The sequence below is a fragment of the Phyllobates terribilis genome, unplaced genomic scaffold (genome assembly GCF_046119375.1).
Source record: "Phyllobates terribilis strain yellow unplaced genomic scaffold, ASM4611937v1 Scaffold_173__1_contigs__length_4020020, whole genome shotgun sequence".
Lineage (NCBI taxonomy): Eukaryota > Metazoa > Chordata > Amphibia > Anura > Dendrobatidae > Phyllobates > Phyllobates terribilis.
Window position 1 is genome coordinate 1641185 of NW_027362933.1, and position 20268 is coordinate 1661452.

The 20268-nt window shown below is 47.4% G+C and overlaps 2 long non-coding RNA genes across 2 annotated transcripts; both read right to left on the reverse strand.

Moving 5' to 3' along the window:
- Window positions 1-4277: 4277 nt before the first annotated feature.
- LOC141212399 (uncharacterized) lies at window positions 4278-14519 on the reverse strand. The gene is made up of 3 exons (XR_012282166.1): window positions 14242-14519; window positions 9501-9618; window positions 4278-4855 (listed from the first exon to the last, which is right to left on the reverse strand). It is a non-coding gene; the product is annotated as an uncharacterized lncRNA (long non-coding RNA).
- Window positions 14520-15636: 1117 nt separating this feature from the next.
- Window positions 15637-19843, reverse strand: LOC141212400 (uncharacterized). The gene is made up of 3 exons (XR_012282167.1): window positions 19735-19843; window positions 16072-16256; window positions 15637-15780 (listed from the first exon to the last, which is right to left on the reverse strand). It is a non-coding gene; the product is annotated as an uncharacterized lncRNA (long non-coding RNA).
- Between the last annotated feature and the right edge of the window lie 425 nt (window positions 19844-20268).

Genomic DNA, 20268 nt, shown 5'->3' on the forward strand with positions numbered 1-20268 from the left:
ACAGAGCAGCCATGCCCAGATTTTCCACCAATCACAGAGCAGGCACCCCCAGATTTTCCACCAATCAGAGATAAGCAGTGGGTATAAATAGCAGCCACACCCAGATTTTCCACCAATCAGAGATCAGCAGTGGGTATAAATAGCTGCTGCCGCCTGCCCGGCTTAGCCTTGCACTGGTTGGGTCTCTCTCTTTTTCTCTCTCTTGGTATCTCCCGGTATCTCTCCCTCCCCTCTCTCTTCTCTCTCTCTCTCTTTGACCCAACGGCCCTCTTAAGGGCTACCCCAAATGTGTAAAAGATAGAACCAATATTTGTGTTGTTTGTCCGTTTTATGAGCCTTTGATTAACCCCTTCCCACTCTTTGCTATATATATATATATATATATATATATATATATATATATATATATATTTATTATGTGCAGGTGGGCCTTAAAGGGATTTTCCAGGACAAACATTTTGATGGCTTATCCCCTGGTTAGCTCATTAATATCAGATTTGTGGTGGTCCGGCACACGGCACCTCCACTAATCAGCTGTTTGCAGCTTCGGCCGAGGTCAGATGTAAACAGTGTTGAGGAGCTGAAAAATCACTGATCTGTTCACTCTGTAGTGGCCGCTCCCTGGTGCTGCAGATCAGCTCCTATTACATGAATATTAGCTGATCTGCAGGACCCACAGTACAGTGAATGGAGCTGTGATGTTCAATCTTCACACTATTTACACTTGAGCGCTGCAATCAGCTGATGGGTAGAGCCGGTGCCGCGTGTCGGAGCCCCACCGATCTGATATTGATAACCCATCCCCAGGATAAATCATCATTATTATACTACTCATACATGAAGAAAGCGAGGTGGCACACCGATTTAATAAAATCTTCTTTTATTCCATTTCCATTAAAAATACAGGGAAGCTGCGCCTTTTGCGGACGACGGCCGTTTCGCGTGTCTATCACGCTTCTACGGGTCGAGGCATATGGTCATGGGGGTGTGCAGGGGTTAAAATACTCCCGACCCCACACCCTGCACCAAACAGCCATACAAAATGTTACAACAAAAAATACATTAAAAACAACCACCCAGGAGGTATGAGTCATCGCCACTGTGAGGTCATAATGCTGACCAATCACAGAGCAGCCACACCCAGTTTTTCCACCAATCAGAGCAGCCATACCCAGATTTTCCACCAATCAGAGATCAGCAGTGGGTATAAATAGCCGCTGCCGCCTGCCCGGCTTAGCCTTGCACTGGTTGGGTCTCTCTTTTTTCTCTCTCTTGGTATCTCCCGGTATCTCTCCCTTCCCTCTCTCTTCTCTCCCTCCCCTCTCTCTTCTCTCTCTCTCTTTGACCCAATGGCCCTCTTAAGGGCTACCCCAAATGTGTAAAAGATAGAACCAATATTTGTGTTGTTTGTCCGTTTTATGGATGGAGCGAGACATGATGTCCCAGATGTGTCCCGGATTCAGGTCTGGGGAACGGGCGGGCCAGTCCATAGCTTCAATGCCTTCATCTTGCAGGAACTGCTGACACACTCCAGCCACATGAGGTCTGGCATTGTCCGGCATTAGGAGGAACCCAGGGCCAACCGCACCAGCATATGGTCTCACAAGGGGTCTGAGGATCTCATCTCGGTACCTAATGGCAGTCAGGCTACCTCTGCCGAGCACAAGGAGGGCTGTGCGGCCATCCAAAGAAATGCCACAGAACACCAGGATTGGCAAAGTCGCCACTGGCGCCCTGTGCTCTTCACAGATGAAAGCAGGTTCACACTGAGCACATGTAACAGACGTGACAGAGTCTGGAGACGCCGTGGAGAGCGATCTGCTGCCTGCAACATCCCTCAGCATGACCGGTTTGGTAGTGGGTCAGTAATGGTGTGGGGTGGCATTTGTTTGGAGGGCCGCACAGTTCCCTTTATTTTTTGAGCAGTGCATATACATATATAAAATGTTCCTCCCCCACCATGTGACATACTGCATACCTCATAGGGACAGCAGTCAGGAAGCACCAGTAGTACCAGCAGCTTCCACAGTACAATGCAAATGTAGCATTCTCAGCGTGTACTGACCAATGCTGTCCACCAGGTGGCATCAGCAGGAAATTACAGGGATGAGACAAGCACTGCATGACAGCCCCGCCCCAATCTGCCCTATACCAGACACGCCCCCTACCAACGCCCCACCCCCGCTGCCATGACAACCGAATTGTTTAATGGCAGAATGAGACCTTATATGAGCAAAGAAGTAGCGGCCGGAGAGCGGGGTCCGCACAGGTGAGCGCCCCCATAACACAGTGTATGTACTGCACGTCAGCTCTATGGCAGACTGTCACCTGTGCTGGATCCAGTACGTGTTACACTTATATCTGTACAGAGACACAGAGGACGCAGCGGGGCCCTGTCGCCAGATATATATATTTCTATATATTTGTGTGTGTGTATATATACAGTATATATATATATGTGTGTGTATATACAGTATATATATATATATATGTGTGTGTCTATATACAATATATATATGTGTGTGTCTATATACAGTATATACTGTATATGTGTGTGTGTATATACAGTATATATATATGTGTGTGTCTATATACAGTATATATGTGTGTGTGTCTATATACAGTATATATATATATGTGTGTGTGTGTATATATACACAATATATATATGTGTTGTGTATATATACAATATATATATATATATATATATATATATATATATATATGTGTGTATATATACAGTATATATATGTGTGTGTATATACAGTACAGAAAAAAGTTTGGACACACCTTCTCATTTAAAGACTTTTCTGGATTTTCATGATTTTGAAAATTGTACATTCACACTGAAAGCATCAAAACTATGAATTAACACATGTGGAATTATATACTTAACAAAAAAGTGTGAAACAACTGAAAATATGTCTTATATTCTAGGTTCTTCAGAGTAGCCACCTTTTGGTTTGATGACTGCTTTGCACACTCTTGGCATTCTCTTGATGAGCTTCAAGAGGTAGTCACCGGAAATGGTCTTCCAACAATCTTGAAGGAGTTCCCAGAGATGCTTAGCACTTGTTGGCCCTTTTGCCTTCACTCTGTGGTCCAGCTCACGCCAAACCATCTCGATTGAGTTCAGATCTGGTGACTGTGGAGGCCAGGTCAACTGGTGTAGCACCCCATCACTCTCTTTCTTGGTCAAATAGCCCTTACAAAGCCTGGAGGTGTGTTTGGGGTCATTGTCCTGTTGAAAAATAAATGATGGTCCAACTAAACGCAAACCAGATGGAATAGCATGCCGCTGCAAGATGCTGTGGTAGCCATGCTAGTTCAGTATGCCTTCCATTTTGAATAAATCCACAACAGTGTCAGCAGCAAAGCACCCCCACACCATCACACCTCCTCCTCCATGCTTCACGGTGGGAACCAGGCATGTAGAGTCCATCCGTTCACCTTTTCTGCGTTGCACAAAGACACGGTGGTTGGAACCAAAGATCTAAAATTTGGACTCATCAGACCAAAGCACAGATTTCCACTGGTCTAGTGTCCATTCCTTGTGTTCTTTAGCCCAAACAAGTCTCTTCTTCTTGTTGCCTGTCCTTAGCAGTGGTTTCCTAGCAGCTATTTTACCATGAAGGCCTGCTGCACAAAGTCTCCTCTTAACTGTTGTTGTAGAGATGTGTCTGCTGCTAGAACTCTGTGTGGCATTGACCTGGTCTCTAATCTGAGCTGCTGTTAACCTGCGATTTCTGAGGCTGGTGACTCGGATAAACTTATCCTCAGAAGCAGAGGTGACTCTTGGTCTTCCTTTACTGGGGCGGTCCTCATGTGACCCAGTTACTTTGTAGCGCTTCATGGTTTTTGCAACTGTACTTGGGGACACTTTCAAAGTTTTCCCAATTTTTCGGACTGACTGACCTTCATTTCTTAAAGTAATGATGGCCACTCGTTTTTCTTTACTTAGCTGCTTTTTTCTTGCCATAATACAAATTCTAACAGTCTATTCAGTAGGACTATCAGCTGTGTATTCACCTGACTTCTGCACAACACAACTGATGGTCCCAACCCCATTTATAAGGCAAGAAATCCCACTTATTAAACCTGACAGGGCACATCTGTGAAGTGAAAACCATTTCCGGTGACTACCTCTTGGCTACTTTGAAGAACCTAGACTATAAGACATATTTTCAGTTGTTTCACACTTTTTTGTTAAGTATATAATTCCACATGTGTTAATTCATAGTTTTGATGCTTTCAGTGTGAATGTACAATTTTCATAGTCATGAAAATACAGAAAAATCTTTAAATGAGAATGTGTGTCCAAACTTTTGGTCTGTACTATATAATCAAAAGATGTCAGCAGAACATCGGATGGAGTCAGTTTATTATCTGCAATGGAGCAGCTTAACATTGTATGTACCTTTGACATTGCTATGTAGTCCAAACCATCAGAGCAGTTAAAGACCACACACTGCACGGCCAGCACCTTGGCCAAATCTTTGGTGGTCTCAGTTTTTCCTGTGCCGGCCGGACCTTCTGGAGCTCCACCAAGATTTAGATAAAAAGCACCGATCTACCAATGAAACATGAAAGAACTGGTATGAAATATCAATAATAATTGCTAATAAGTTTCATGCATCATACAAAAGTCAAAAACATTTCTGAGCATAACCCATCACATCATAGCAGAGTCCGCTAGCATCGGTCAGTGAGCGGAGTGATGACCAGGCGTGGGGAGCTGCCCAGGTACTCATAGGCGGACTTCACATTGCAGTTGATGATTCGCACTCTCGCATTCTCATTCTCCCAGTAATAGCGGAGTTGGGCAAGCCACCGGAAGTCTGTTCATGAGAAACTCCTGAGGAATGTAGGAAAAGATAGTCAACCTCTAAGACACTGCAGAATCACAAGGGAGAGTTTCTAAAGGGAAGGCAAATGCACATACATTATAGGACAAAACTCCTAGTCACCGAATTCTGCTTTTTTCATTTAGTCCCATTGCCCACGGTGTATAATATCCGGACTCTCAGCCCCCAGTTTATAAAATCCGGCCTCTCGCCTCCCCCGGTGTATAACATCCACCCCTCGCCCCTAGTTTAGTATAACATCTCTCCCCTCGCCCCCCGCCAGTGTATAAAATCCATCCCCTCAACCCCACTGTATAACATCCAACCCCAAGCGCTCCATTGCATAACATCTGGCCCCCAGGGTATAACATCCGGCCCCCAGCCCCGGTGTATAACATCTGTCCCCTCGCTCCCTCCCCCTGGTGTATAACATCCGGCCTCTCGCCCCCCCGGTGTATAATATCCGTCCCCTCGCCCCCCCCCGCCAGTGTATAAAATCCATCCCCTCAACCCCACTGTATAACATCCAACCCCAAGCCCTTCTTTGCATAATATCCGGCCCCCAGCCCCGGTGTATAACATCTGTCCCCTCGCTCCCTCCCCCTTGTGTATAACATCTGGCCTCTCGCCCCCCCGGTGTATAATATCCGTCCCCTCGCCCCGGTGTATAATATCCGTCCCCCCGCCCCTGGTGTATAATATCCGTCCCCTCGCCCCTGGTGTATAATATCCGTCCCCTCGCCCCTGGTGAATAATATCCGTCCCCTCGCACCTGGTGTATAATATCCGTCCCCTCGCCCCTGGTGTATAATATCCGTCCCCTCACCCCTGGTGTATAATATCCGTCCCCTCGCACCTGGTGTATAATATCTGTCCCCTCACCCCTGGTGTATAATATCTGTCCCCTCACCCCTGGTGTATAATATCCGTCCCCTCGCACCTGGTGTATAATATCCGTCCCCTCGCACCTGGTGTATAATATCCGTCCCCTCGCCCCTGGTGTATAATATCTGTCCCCTCACCCCTGGTGTATAATATCCGTCCCCTCGCACCTGGTGTATAATATCCGTCCCCTCGCCCCTGGTGTATAATATCCGTCCCCTCACCCCTGGTGTATAATATCCGTCCCCTCGCACCTGGTGTATAATATCCGTCCCCTCGCCCCTGGTGTATAATATCCGTCCCCTCACCCCTGGTGTATAATATCCGTCCCCTCACCCCTGGTGTATAATATCCGTCCCCTCGCACCTGGTGTATAATATCCGTCCCCTCGCCCCTGGTGTATAATATCCGTCCCCTCGCCCCTGGTGTATAATATCCGTCCCCTCGCCCCTGGTGAATAATATCCGTCCCCTCGCCCCTGGTGTATAATATCCGTCCCCTCGCCCCTGGTGAATAATATCCGTCCCCTCGCACCTGGTGTATAATATCTGTCCCCTCACCCCTGGTGTATAATATCCGTCCCCTCGCACCTGGTGTATAATATCCGTCCCCTCGCCCCTGGTGTATAATATCCGTCCCCTCGCCCCTGGTGTATAATATCCGTCCCCACGCCCCCCGGTGTATAATATCCGTCCCCTCACCCCGGTATATAATATCCGTCCCCTTGCTCCTCAGTGTATAACATCCAGCCCTCGGACAGTATAACATCTAGCCCCTCGTACCCCTAGGGTATAACATCTGGCCCCTCGGCCTTGTATAACATTAAGACTCTCGCCCCCCACCAGTGTATAACATCAATCCCCACGCCCCCCGGTGTATAACATCCGCCCTCCCATGCTGTGTGCTGTTACTAACATATGACAGAACGGCTGGTGGTGCAGAGCTCTCTGATACCAGCGCGGTCCTGTAATAGGAGCCACCGGGGTAACAAGTCTGGATATTACATTTCTTCCCTCCTAAATCTTCCCCCATCACATGTGAGTGATATTATTAAGGAGTGGAAGGAACTGCAGCACCTCAGGAGACCCCGGAACATTACAGAGCGGGGTCACTGAGTGCTGAGGAGCAGAGGGCAGAACGCTCTCCTGACTCCATAACTGCAGAGTCCAGATCTACTTTGGTAACAACATCACCGCAAACACTGCGCCCCCGCCTGGAGCTTTATGGCCGAGCAGCTGCATGCAGCCTTACATCACCAAGCACGATGCCGAGCGTCGGATGGAGTGGTGTGAAGCCGCCACCACAGGACTCTGGAGGAGACCTGTTCTGTGCAGTGACGGATCACACTTCTCTATCTGGCATCTGATGGACGAGTCTGGATTTGGTGAATGCCAGGAGAACGTTACCCTATTAACTGCATTGTGCCCGCTGGGCAGTTTGGTGGTGGAGGTATGGCCTTGTTTTTAGGGGGTGGTCTAGGCCCCTTAGTTCCAGTGAAAAGATATCTTAATGCTTCAGCACAAGACATTTTAAACAATTGTAGCTTCCAACCCTAAGGGAATAGAAGAGCAGAACTGTTTCCCACACGTTCTCAACCTCAACCCCACTAAACACCTTTAGGATGATTAATTAGAACAAATACTGGAGAATGGCAGCATAAATATGTCACCGCCACATAGGGAAGAGCAATGTCAGGCACACATCAATTACATTGCCATATGTCTGCTCAGGCTTAGAATGGCTGACCACTCGGAGAATGACATAATACCTACAAAGAAACCGAACAAAAGGTCATTAAAGGAATTGACATAAAACCCCTTTATTAGTCCATCCATGGTTATAGAACGACACTGCACAGAGGAGGGCACACACACCATTGATAGAAAATATTACAAACCGCACCTAGGCCATCCAAACCACTGACTATAAAGAAGATCAATTGTGGCAATGAGTCATATACAGGGGATGCCGACACCTACAGATGCCAAAACATTCCTATATAGTGACCACCATCTCAATATGCAGAAATGACTACTGCCCCATAGACGTCATTGTAAGTACACCCCAAGATTGCTTTACTGTGACAAGATCAATTGTGTCCTATGAAAACTCAAAGAAAAGAGGGGGGAACATAACATAGATATGGAAAGAACATAGGAATATGGTGAAATGTATGAAGGTGCTCGGCATATTGAGCTGTGATATCTGTAGAGGGACGGACTCCATATTAACATCCTGGATATGGATTAGAATAGGAGGCCATAAAAGCCCCTGTAGGTGTAATGTGGAGGGGGCACAATACCTTTCTCCATGTAGTGTATAATAAATAGAACATGGTATTGGAAAGTTTGCTGCCAGCCATGATGTTTGCACAAACCTGTTTCGATCATTTCTGTGACCACGTCACGAGCGTGCCCCTCTATGGTGACGAGAGCCCCCAATGTGCTGCGAGTCTGCTGGGACAATTTGCCTCCTCGCAAATTGCTCCAAATACCCAGATGTACCTCTATAAAACCCTGCTACAAACAGCATGGAAAACTCAATGCAGATGGATTAATTTTATGCTGGTATTATGGGAAATCCCATACAATGTCTTCCCTTATTGGTAGATATGACGAGAGTAGAGATGAGCGAATGGATTTGCAGGACTCTGGTCCAACAGTCCGGTCAGTATTCCACGGCCGCAGGACCGGAGCCCCGTGAACCGGCATCTCCGGCTCCTCTTTTGATGTCGATGTCATAGTTGTGGTGTGAGGCACAAATGACATCACGCCTGGCCGGCTAATCAAAAGAGGAGCCAGGGATGCCGGCATGTAAGAGGCGGTTAGCAAGGCTCCCATCCAACAGCCACAGACTACTAACCTGCTCTCTTAGACCAAGGTCCTGCAAATTTAGTTGCGCATCTCTAGACAAGATGCATGAATCAATGCAAAATCCCAACAATACTATGGAGCCTTTTGGGTACCTTCAAGATATTGAGCCGCTGTACAACTGCAACCCCCAGGAGAAGACCCCTGGGCAAGAACACTACATGGGCTCTTTGCAGTCTAATAACGTACTGTGAAATAAGCTGCTTGCATCTTTGGATGTGAATGTGGGTCCCCTTACCTCTGTTGCACCAATGGTATATCCCCCCCTGGAAACTCCTATAAGCTGCGTCTCTGGGTATGACAGTCTATTAGCAGGAGAACTCATGAAGTCTGTCTATGAATGTATATATATGTATTTCTCCCAGAAAATTATTACAATTACACGTTTTGTTGTTCACATGTTTATTTCATTTGTGTATATTGGAACAACACAAAAAGAAGATATTAGTCAACAATTTTGGTTCTCAAGTCCTCAGACAGTTCTCTTCTCCTCTTTCTGTTCTCCCTGCTTAGTGTGGCACGTAACAACGCAAAGACTGAGTCAACTTTGTATCAGGTTTCAGGTGTGATTTTCATATTGCCCGCACCTTTTACTTGCCACAGGTGACTTTGAACGAGCATCACATGCTTGAAACAAAATTGTTTACCCACAATTTTGGAAAGATGCCAACAATTTTGTCCGACCCATTTATGGGGTTTTGTGTGAAATTATATCCAATTTGCCTTTTTTTGTGTTGTTCCAATACATACAAAGGAAATAAACATGTGTATAACAGAAAATACACATGCAATTTTTTATGGAAAAATACTTCATTTTCTGGAACAACTTCAAGGGTGCCAACACTTCCGGCCATGACTGTTTATAGTGAAGCAACCTTGATCAGTAAAGGAGCTTATGCCGTACCTCCGGGCCACTGTCGATAGCTTCATGCACTTCACTTGTCCAGAACATGAGACACACAGAGCACGACCTGTCCCGGCCATTCCCTCACCCAGTCTTTTCTTGCAGTCGCAGGGTATGCCTTTTAAAAAAGAAAGTTAAATTACGTTGACAGAAGCATTTAAGAGAGGGACAACCTTACTAGTATTATCTAGCAAATTCATTTCTACCGATTGCAGGTAGAAGATCTGCTACCTGGCTCTATTGCAAGAGATACATCATCCACAAATCATTCACTGCCGCCAAATAATCTTATACAAATATAAAAGAACTAGATGGTGGCCCGATTCTAATGCATCGGGTATTCTAGAATAGGTATGCGGCCGACCGGGTGCAATCAGCAGAGCTGTGTTTAAATTTGGCGCCAAAATCGCTGATTGGTCGCGTTCGGCAACCGCGACCAATCAGCAAAGCGGTGTTTAAATTTGGCGGCAATATCGATGATTGGTCGCGGGCGGCGGCCGCGACCAATCAGCGAACCGTGTTAGTGAGGACTGGAGAGCGTGTTTAAATTTGGCACCAAAATCGCTGATTAGTCGCGACCAATCAGCCGAGCGGTGTTTAAATTTGGCGCCAATACTGCTGACTGGTCATGGCCGCCGACCGCGACCAATCAGCAGAGCGATGCAGAGCGGGGTTTAAATTCGGCGCCAAAATCACAGATTGGTCGCCGGCCGCGACCAAACAGCAGAGCATTCTTTAAATTTGGCGCCAAAATCGCTGATTGGTCGAGGCCGGCGACAGCGAACAATCATAAGAGCGTTGTTTAAATTTGGCGCCAATCTCGCTGATTGGTCGCGGCTGGCGGCCGCGACCAATCAGCAGTGCGGTGTTTAAATTTGGCACCAAAATCGCTGATTAGTCGCGGCTGGTGGCTGCGACCAATCAGCAGAGCAGGGTTTAAATTTGGCACCAATAATGCTGATGGGTCTTTGCCGGCGACCGCGACCAATCAGCACAGCGGGGTTTACATTTGGCCCCAATGCTGCTGATTGGTCTCGGCCGGCGACTGTGACCAATCAGCAGAGCGTTGTTTAAATTTGGCACCAAAAACGCAGATTGGTCGCGGCCGGTGGTTGCGACCAATCAGCAGAGTGAGGTTTAAATTTGGCGCCAATACTGCTGACTGGTCACGGCCGACATCCGCGACCAATCAGCAGAGCGTTGTTTAAATTTTGCGCCAATACTGCTGATTGATCTCGGCCAGCGACCGCGATCAATCAGCAGAGCGTTGCTTAAATTTGGCGCCAATCTCGTTGATTGGACGCGTCCGGCGTCCGCGTCCAATCAGCACAGCAGTGTTTAAATGTGGCGGCAAGATCGGTGAATGGTCGCGGCCGCTATTTAAATGTGGCGCCCAAATCGGTGATTGGTTGCGGGCAGCGGACGCGACCAATCAGCAGAGCGGTGTTTAACTTTAGCGCCAAGATCACTGATTGGTCGGGTGTGGAGAGCGCGACCAATCAGCGAATCGTATTGGTGAGGAGCGGGGAGTGGAATCGTATTAGAGAGGACAGGGGAGCGCCCCTGCCTGTGCGGCTACTTCCGCTGCGAGAACCCGGGACATGAGCGGGCGCTCGGAGCAGAAGTATCCCGACCCGCAGCGCCGCTCCCCGGTCCTCCCTTCACACCCTAGCCGCTGATGTCCCCACAGTATCCGCAGGGTGTTACAAAGGTCCGGACATTTGTGTTCAAAATCGCTGATTGGTCGCTGGCGCTGCCCGCGACCAATCACCGATTTGGGCGCCAATTTTAAATATCGGCCGCGACCAATCACCGATCTTGGCTCCACATTTAAACACCGCTGTGCTGATTGGTCGCCGACGCTGGGCGCGACCAATCACCGATTTTGGCGCCACATTTAAATTTAAATAGCGGCCGCGACCAATTGGATGTCAGCACCGCTCCCCGGTCCTCCCTTCACACCCTAGCCGCATGGATGTCAGCGCCGCTGCCTGTGCGGATAGTTCCGCTGCAAGAACCCGGGACATGAGCGGGCGCTCGCAGCAGAAGTATCCGGACTCGCAGCGCCGCTCCCCGGTCCTCCCTTCACACCCTAGCCACTGATGTCCCCACAGTATCTGCATGGTGTTACAAAGGTCAGGACATCTGTGTTAAAAATCGCTGATTGGTCGCTGGCGCTGGCCGCGACCAATCACCGATCTTGGCGGCAAATTCAAACACCGCTGTGCTGATTGGTCGCCGACGCTGTGCGCGACCAATCACCAATTTTGGCGGCACATTTAAATAGCGTCCGCGACCAATCAGTACAGCGGTGTTTAAATGTTGAGCCAAGATCGGTGATTGGTCGCGGCCGATATTTAAATTTGGCGCCTAAATCGGTGATTGGTCGGCGGCAGCGTCAGCGACCAATCAGCGATTTTTAACACAAATGTCCGGACCTTTGTAACACCATGCGGATACTGTGGGGACATCAGCGGCTAGGGTGTGAAGGGAGGACCGGGGAGCGGCGCTGCGGGTCGGGATACTTCTGCTGCGAGCGCCCGCTCATGTCCCGGGTTCTCGGAGCGGAAGTATCCGCACAGGCAGCGGCGCTGACATCCATGCGGCTAGGGCGTGAAGGGAGCACCGGGGAGCGGCGCTGACATCCAATTGGTCACGGCCGCTATTTAAATGTGCCGCACAAATCGGTGATTGGTCGCCGACTTGGCCCGCAACCAATCACTGATCTTGCGGCCAAAGTTAAACACTACGGTGCTAATTGGTCGCGGACGCTGACAGCGACCAATCACCGATTTGGGCGCCACATTCAAATATCGGCCGCGACCAATCACCGATCTTGGCTCCACATTTAAACACCGCTGTGCTGATTGGTCGCCGACGCTGGGCGCGACCAATCACCGATTTTGGTGCCACATTTAAATAGCGTCCGCGACCAATCCGCACAGCGGTGTTTAAATGTGGAGCCAAGATCGGTGATTGGTCGCGGCCGATATTTGAATGTGGCGCCCAAATCGGTGATTGGTCGCTGTCAGCGTCCGCGACCAATCAGCACTGTAGTGTTTAACTTTTGCGGCAAGATCCGTGATTGGTTGTGGGCCAAGACCGCGACCAATCACCGATTTGTGCGGCACTTTTAAATAGCGTCCGCGACCAATTGGATGTCAGCGCCGCTCCCCGTTCCTCCCTTCACACCCTAGCCGCATGGATGTCAGCGTCGCTGCCTGTGCGGATACTTCCGCTCCGAGAACCCGGGACATGAGCGGGCGCTCGGAGCAGAAGTATCCCGACCCGCAGCGCCGCTCCCCGGTCCTCCCTTCACACCCTAGCCGCTGATGTCCCCACAGTATCCGCATGGTGTTACAAAGGTCCGGACATTTGTGTTAAAAATCGCTGATTGGTCGCTGGCGCTGCCCGCGACCAATCACCGATTTGGGCGCCAAATTTAAATATCGGCCGCGACCAATCACCGATCTTGGCTCCACATTTAAACACCGCTGTGCTGATTGGTCGCGGCTGATATTTAAATTTGGCGCCCAAATCGGTGATTGGTCGCGGGCAGCGCCAGCGACCAATCAGCGATTTTTAACACAAATGTCCGGACCTTTGTAAGACCATGCGGATACAGTGGGGACATCAGCGGCTAGGGTGTGAAGGGAGGACCGGGGAGCGGCGCTGCGAGTCCAGATACTTCTGCTGCGAGCGCCCGCTCATGTCCCGGGTTCTCGGAGCGGAAGTATCCGCACAGGCAGCGCCGCTGACATCCATGCGGCTAGGCTGTGAAGGGAGGACCGGGGAGCGGCGCTGACATCCATGCGGCTAGGGTGTGAAGGGAGGACCGGGGAGTGGCGCTGACATCCAATTGGTCACGGACGCTATTTAAAAGTGCCGCACAAATCGGTGATTGGTCGCTGTCTTGGCCCGCGACCAATGACTGATCTTGGCGCCAAAGTTAAACACTATTGTGCTGATTGGTCACGGACGCTGACCGCGACCAATCACCGATTTGGGCGCCAAATTGAAATATCGGCCGCGACCAATCACCGATTTTGGCGCCAAATTTAAATATCGGCCGCGACCAATCACCACAGCGGTGTTTAAATGTGGAGCCAAGATCGGTGATTGGTCGCGGGCAGCGTCGGCGACCAATCAGCACAGCGGTGTTTAAGTTTTGCGCTAAGATCAGTGATTGGTCGGGTCCGAAGACCGCGATCAATCATCGAATCGTCTTGGTGAGGACCGGGGAGCGGCGCTGCCTGTGCGGCTACTTCCGCTGCGAGAACCCGGGACATAGCGGGCGCTCACAGCAGAAGTATCCCGACCCGCGGCGCCGCTCCCCGGTCCTCCCTTCCGCATGGAGGTCAGCGACGCCGGCGGTCCTTCCGCTGCTACCGGCCGGGAGATGAGCGCCTCGCGGCGCTCATCTTCCGGCTGCATCTCCATCCCGCAGATGGGTCCGTCGGTCGGGTTCCTTCTGCTGTTGCCGGCCGGGAGATGAGCGCCTTGCGCCGGTCATCTCCCGGCTGCATGGCCGCTCAGCTCCGTCCCGCAGATGAGCCGCTAACGGCCGCCATCTTTTTTTAGAAATCCCCCGGCGCTGATTGGCCGCTGCCGGACCAATGAGCGACGCGGGATTTCCTGGACAGACAGACACACAGACAGACAGACAGACGGGATAAGACGATTATATATATAGACTAGATTAGTTCCAATTAATGCTTTTGGTCTGTAGGTAGATCCGTACCATTCGTGACCGAGCAATAACATCATGCACGCTCCTTAACATGACATCTTCCCCTTGGATGAGCCACTTCTCCACGGCCCCCCGAGCCTCGGAGGTGGAGATGGTCTGGATGAGCTCTACGCGTTCCCCCTCGGTGCTGTACATGGCTTTGATGTCCAGGTTAGGAAGGAGCTCCAGCTTTGCTATGCCTTCAAAGCCCTTCTTTAGATGTGGTTGGACCCGCAGAGGATCTTTAGTCTCAGAGAGAATTTCTAGCATTTCGTCGTTGGACAGGAAGAAAAAGCTAAAGCGAAAATGCACAATATGATAAAGATGTCATTAAAGTATTGGGTCAGGCGCCATTTGTATTAGTGTCTATGTGAGAAAATAGAAAAGCAAAGCTTTAAAGTAAAGATTCAGTCCCCATACACATTGGATTAAAATAGTTTAAACCTGACGATTGCAGCAGGACCGGCCTACCCACTGATGTGTATGGGGGTCTCCTGACTCTCCCCCGATAGAGGATGTCAGGGCCAGAAGGATCGGGCAGATGGGATTTCAATACCCGGTCTTTTGGTTCTCAGGGGAGATAACCCGCTGCCGGAGGTGTCCAGTACCGACTTTCTCCTCTCTCCCCATTAAAACCACATGACTGTTCAGCAGAATAGGTGGGAGTCAGGAGAAATAGCCAAATAACCATTCAGACCACGGGTATCTCATATGTCATGCGTATGGTTAGCTTAAAGGGGCTATCCAGCTTTGGGAACTTTTTTTTATTTAACTGAAATGTGTATTCCCATCTCCAGGATTCTACCCCAATATGTAGTATGCGTAATAATAATAATATTAGCAAATACCTCCAATTAGAAGTTTAGTATAGTTCTTCTGATTTGTTTTGTCGCTTACCCCATGTGCAGGGCATTGCAGTAGCTTAGGTTACGACCACTAGCAAATAACTGTCACTATATGAGTGGTCGTAACCATGGATACCGAAGCTACTGCAATGCCTTGCACATGGGGAAAGCGACATAGTGAATCAGAAGAACTATACTACACTTCTAATTGGAGGTATTTGCTAATATTATTATTATTACTACGCCTACTACATATTGGGATAGGATCTTGGAGATGGGAATACCCATTTAATTGCGAGTATTTGCGACAATTCAGTTTCATTAAAAATGTTGCACCGTTAGGCTTTTTGTTTCCTGCACATTCAGCTTTGATGTGATCTGTGGTCATAAATCGGCTAAGAGGAGCTGAAAAAAGACAGATTAAAAATAAGTCCAATAGCCAGCGCAACACAGAGCCAATAGAAGGCAAACAGTGCAAAATTATTAATGAAATCCAATTACAAAAATGATTTCAATGCGTTTAAATAAGAAAAAAAAATATTTAAGGAATATATACAATCATTGCAACAAGTGAAAGGACTATACGGTGGGAAAAAAGCCTCTTCTTCTCCAGATAGGCATTCAGCCCTTTCATGATTTTATCCAGAAGCACATTGCTGTCCTGAAGTTTCTCCAGAAGTCCGGTCAGAGAAGTGGCGCTTAAAACCTAAAACAAAGTAGATAGCCCATAAGTAAGATTCCATTATATAGTTATAGAGACTGAAAAAAGGTCACATTCATTGACTATTGTGCCAATAGTTTATATTAAAAGAAAAATTAGAACCTATTTGGATAGAAAATAGAAGATGCGGGAGGCTGGAGTCCAGGCAGTGCGGAGCCCCATAACCCGGGATCCTTGTGATGGAAGCATCAGGACACGGACTCTTGGAAAACATCAATCCTGGATGCAAGATGACCGTGCTTTCTTGTATCAGTCCACCATGAAGCATCCATTTACCTTCGGGTCTTTAACGCAATGTTTCATGATCTCTCTCCAGTTTCTGTCCACAGTCTGGAATAAGCGTCCTTCTTCAGGCATTTGCTGCATGATGTCCTCAGAAGAGAAGATTAAAGCCACTGGGTCGGCACCTTCAGCCATTCATCAATGGTTTCCTGGATCCTTATCAGTCGTTCCTCCCATTGCTTAAAGGAGGAGAGCAAAAAGTTAATTACACATAAAATGAAAAGGATAGAAAAAAAATGCTATCATTTTAGAAGATAAATTATCAATGGATATGAATTCTGAATTGTTGGACATTTGTAGGGAAAGTTTGGCGAGACTCCTTGATACCATCCCCTTTACATGTAAGCTGGAGCCGCATGTAACTTTAGCCTCGGAGATCCTAATGAAACCTTAGCTTCTGCTAATAAGCAAGTGAAGATTTTAAGCTGAGTGACAACATTTACTGTGGGTGGGAACTCCTTAATCCCTTCAGGACCGGATAATTTTTTGTTTTGCATTTTTTCCTTCCCTTCTTCAAAAAGCCATACATTTTTTAATTTTTCCATTGATATAGCTGCAAGAGGCTATGTAATGTGCTGTAGCTTAACCCCTTCCCAACATATGACATACTGTTAAGCCATATGCCATGTTCCTGCAGATGTGCAAAATTTGGACCTGGGCCCCCACCAGCATGTTGGTCAGATGTATGGGCCCTTGTAGCATTCTAGATCCGATAATGATGCGCGTGTTCGTCCCTGCCTTGGATGTTTCCCATTGTAGCCCCATCCTATAATAATGTCTCTCATTCTAGGCCCCTTCCTGGTATAATGTTCCCCATCCTGCGCCCCTTCCTGTTATAATATCCCCGATCCTGGGCCTCTTCCTGTTATAATATCCACCTTCTGTGTATAATACCCCCCATCCTGAGCCCCTTTCAGCAATAACGTCCCAATCCTGGGCTCCTTCCTGGTATAATGTCCTTGGTCCTGGGCCTCTTACTGTAATAATGTCCCCCATCCTGGCCCCTTCCTGTAACAATGTCCCCAATCCTGGTACAATGTCCCCCATCCTATAACAATGTCCTCCATCCTGGTATCCTGTCCCCCATCCTAGGCCCCATTCTGGTATAATGACCTCCATCCTTGTGCCCTTCCTGGTGTAATGTCCTTCATCCTGGCCCATGTCATGGTATAATGACCCCCATTCTGGTATAATGCTCCCTATCCTGGGCCCTTTCCTTGTATAATGTTCCCCATCCTGGGCCCCTTCTTTATATAATGCTCCCCATCCTGGGCCCCTTCCTTGTCTAATTCTCCCCACCCTGAGCCCCTTCCTTGTCTAATGCTCCCCATCCTTGGCCCTTTCCTGGTATAATGTTCTGTCGTTCTTTTCTAATACATTAAATAAACAAAAATAAATGATTCTTCTTACCTTCCTGCGCTCCCACGACATGCGGCGTCTTCTTCTGTAGCTGATTTCAGTGTGCCGGTAGAGGCAGCGCATGACGTCACTTCCATGCGTCGCTCGTGACTGGCACGCCGACATCAGCTACCGGCCTTTGATTGGCTGGCGGCATGCATTGCAGCTCAGGGACCCGGTATGTCCCTGCGCAGCAATATACTTCAGCCGAATGTGCGTCCTCAGACTGTGGAAGTGCCATAAATATATGAGATGGGAATACCACTCTGCCACTGTGCGTTCCTTTATGCACTTTACCCTCCTTTTTGGCACTCTTTGTGGTAAGAGACTACCTTAAAAAATGTTTTATATGACATGTATCTGATTATTTGTGGGCAGGAGCATTATTTAGATGGATACCTGATGCATATGGCAAGTGTAAATCCAATGACTATGGAATACTTATGGATTACTTTTTGATATATTATTACACTCATTGGATTGTCTTGATATACTAACCTTATGCTATATTATCTATATTGCTCATGTCCCACTGTGACCATATGCGTGACCATATATGTATACTTTGTAACATATCTTGCTACATTGGTAATCTAATTAGTGTCTTTATACTATCCGTATTATGTCATTTCTCTTTTTACTATGTACGTTTTTTAACTTGATGGAATAAAAATTTATATTTTTTACGCCAATTAACTCTTTCTTCTCCTATGTACCCATGTGTTTCATGAGTTGGCTCAGTTTGGCAAATCTGGGATATATTTCCCCCCGGATATGCCAACTTTACCCCTATAGGGTCTATTTAGTTGTATCACTCTGAGTCTATGTCTGATCCAGAGATACAATAATGAACATGAATCCTTATATATCACGGATCTTGCAGCCGCCTTTACCTGCTTGGACATAAGTGTTACATAGTTACATAGTTTAAAAGGCCGAAAAAAGACAAGCGTCCATCCAGTTCAGCCTATTTCTTGTGCACTGCAGCTATTCCGCAGCGTTGATCCAGGGGAAGGCAAAAAAAAACCATGCGGTATAGGCCAATTTACATCATTGAGGAAAAATTCACTTCCCGACTCCAATCTGGCAGTCAGATTAAATCCCTGGATTAATTATCACTAAGCATAAGATGTAATTTTATTGTTCTCAAGAAAGGCGTCCAGTCCTCTCTTGAACTCATTAAGTGAGTTGGACATCACCACTTCCTCTCCCAGAGAGTTCCAGAGTCTCACGGCTCTGACCGTAAAGAATCCCCTTCTATGCTGGTGCAGGAACCTCCTTTCCTCCAGACGCATAGTGTGCCCCCTCGTCTTTGTCACCATCCTTGGTATAAACAGGTCATGGGAGAGATCTCTGTACAGCCCCCTGATGTATTTATACATGTTTATGAGGTCTCCCCTAAGCCTTCTCTTTTCCAACGTAAATAGGCCTAATTTGGACAACCTCTCTGGGTATTCTAGTCCCTCCATTCCCTTTATTACCTTAGTCGCCCTCCTTTGTACCCTCTCTAGCTCCAATATGTCTTTCCTGAGTACCGGAGCCCAGAACTGTGCACAATATTCTAAGTGCGGCCTTACCAGCGCTTTACACAGAGGAAGAACAATGTTCTCATCATATGCCCCTATTCCTCTTCTGATGCATGCCATGACTCTATTTGCCTTCGCAGCTGCTGCCTGACACTGGGCACTCCAATTTAATTTGCTGTTAACCAAGACGCCCAGGTCCTTCTCCATGTCAGATTTCCCCAACGGTTTCCCATTTAATATGTATGGGTGACTGCTGTTTTTCTTTCCCATGTGCATGACCTTACATTTATCGGCATTGAACCCCATTTGCCATTTTTTGGCCCAACTCCCCAATTTATCTAAATCCTCCTGTAGCTGTGCCCTATCCTCATCTGTATTAACTACGTTACAAAGTTTAGTATCATCTGCAAATATTGCTATTTTACTATGCAACCCTTCCACTAGATCATTAATAAGTATATTAAATAATATAGGGCCCAAGACAGACCCTTGAGGCACCCCGCTAGTCGAGACGCAGTTATAAAAGGAATCCAATTTGTCCGCATTAATCAACTGCAGGGCATCTTGATTGGCAAATAGATTGATCACGTTGGGGTACCAAGTGTTCAGCAACTTTTCTTCTGTCTTGGCACAAGCCAAGGATCCGCTGTTCCTCAGGGATTCACATTCTACAGGACCCCTGGACCCGACAAAGAATAAAGCACTTTATCATATTAAACCTGACAGGGCACACCTGTGAGGTGAAGACCATTTCCGGTGACTACCTCTAGAAGCTCATCAAGAGAATGCCAAGAGTGTGCAAAGCAGTCATCAAAGCAAAAGGTGGCTACTCTGAAGAACCTAGAATATAAGACATATTTTCAGTTGTGTCACACTTTTTTGTTAAGTATATAATTCCACATGTGTTAATTCATAGTTTTGATGCCTTCAGTGTGAATGTACAATTTTCATAGTCATGAAAATACAGAAAAATCTTTAAATGAGAAGGTGTGTCCAAACTTTTGGTCTGTACTGTATATATCCACCCATATACAGTATACATATATACACACCCATATACAGTATACATATATATACACACATATACAGTATACATATATATACACATATACAGTATACATATATACACACATATACCAGTATACATATATATACACCCATATACAGTATACATATATATACACACATATACAGTATACATATATACACACATATACAGTATACATATACACACATATACAGTATACATATATACACACCCATATAC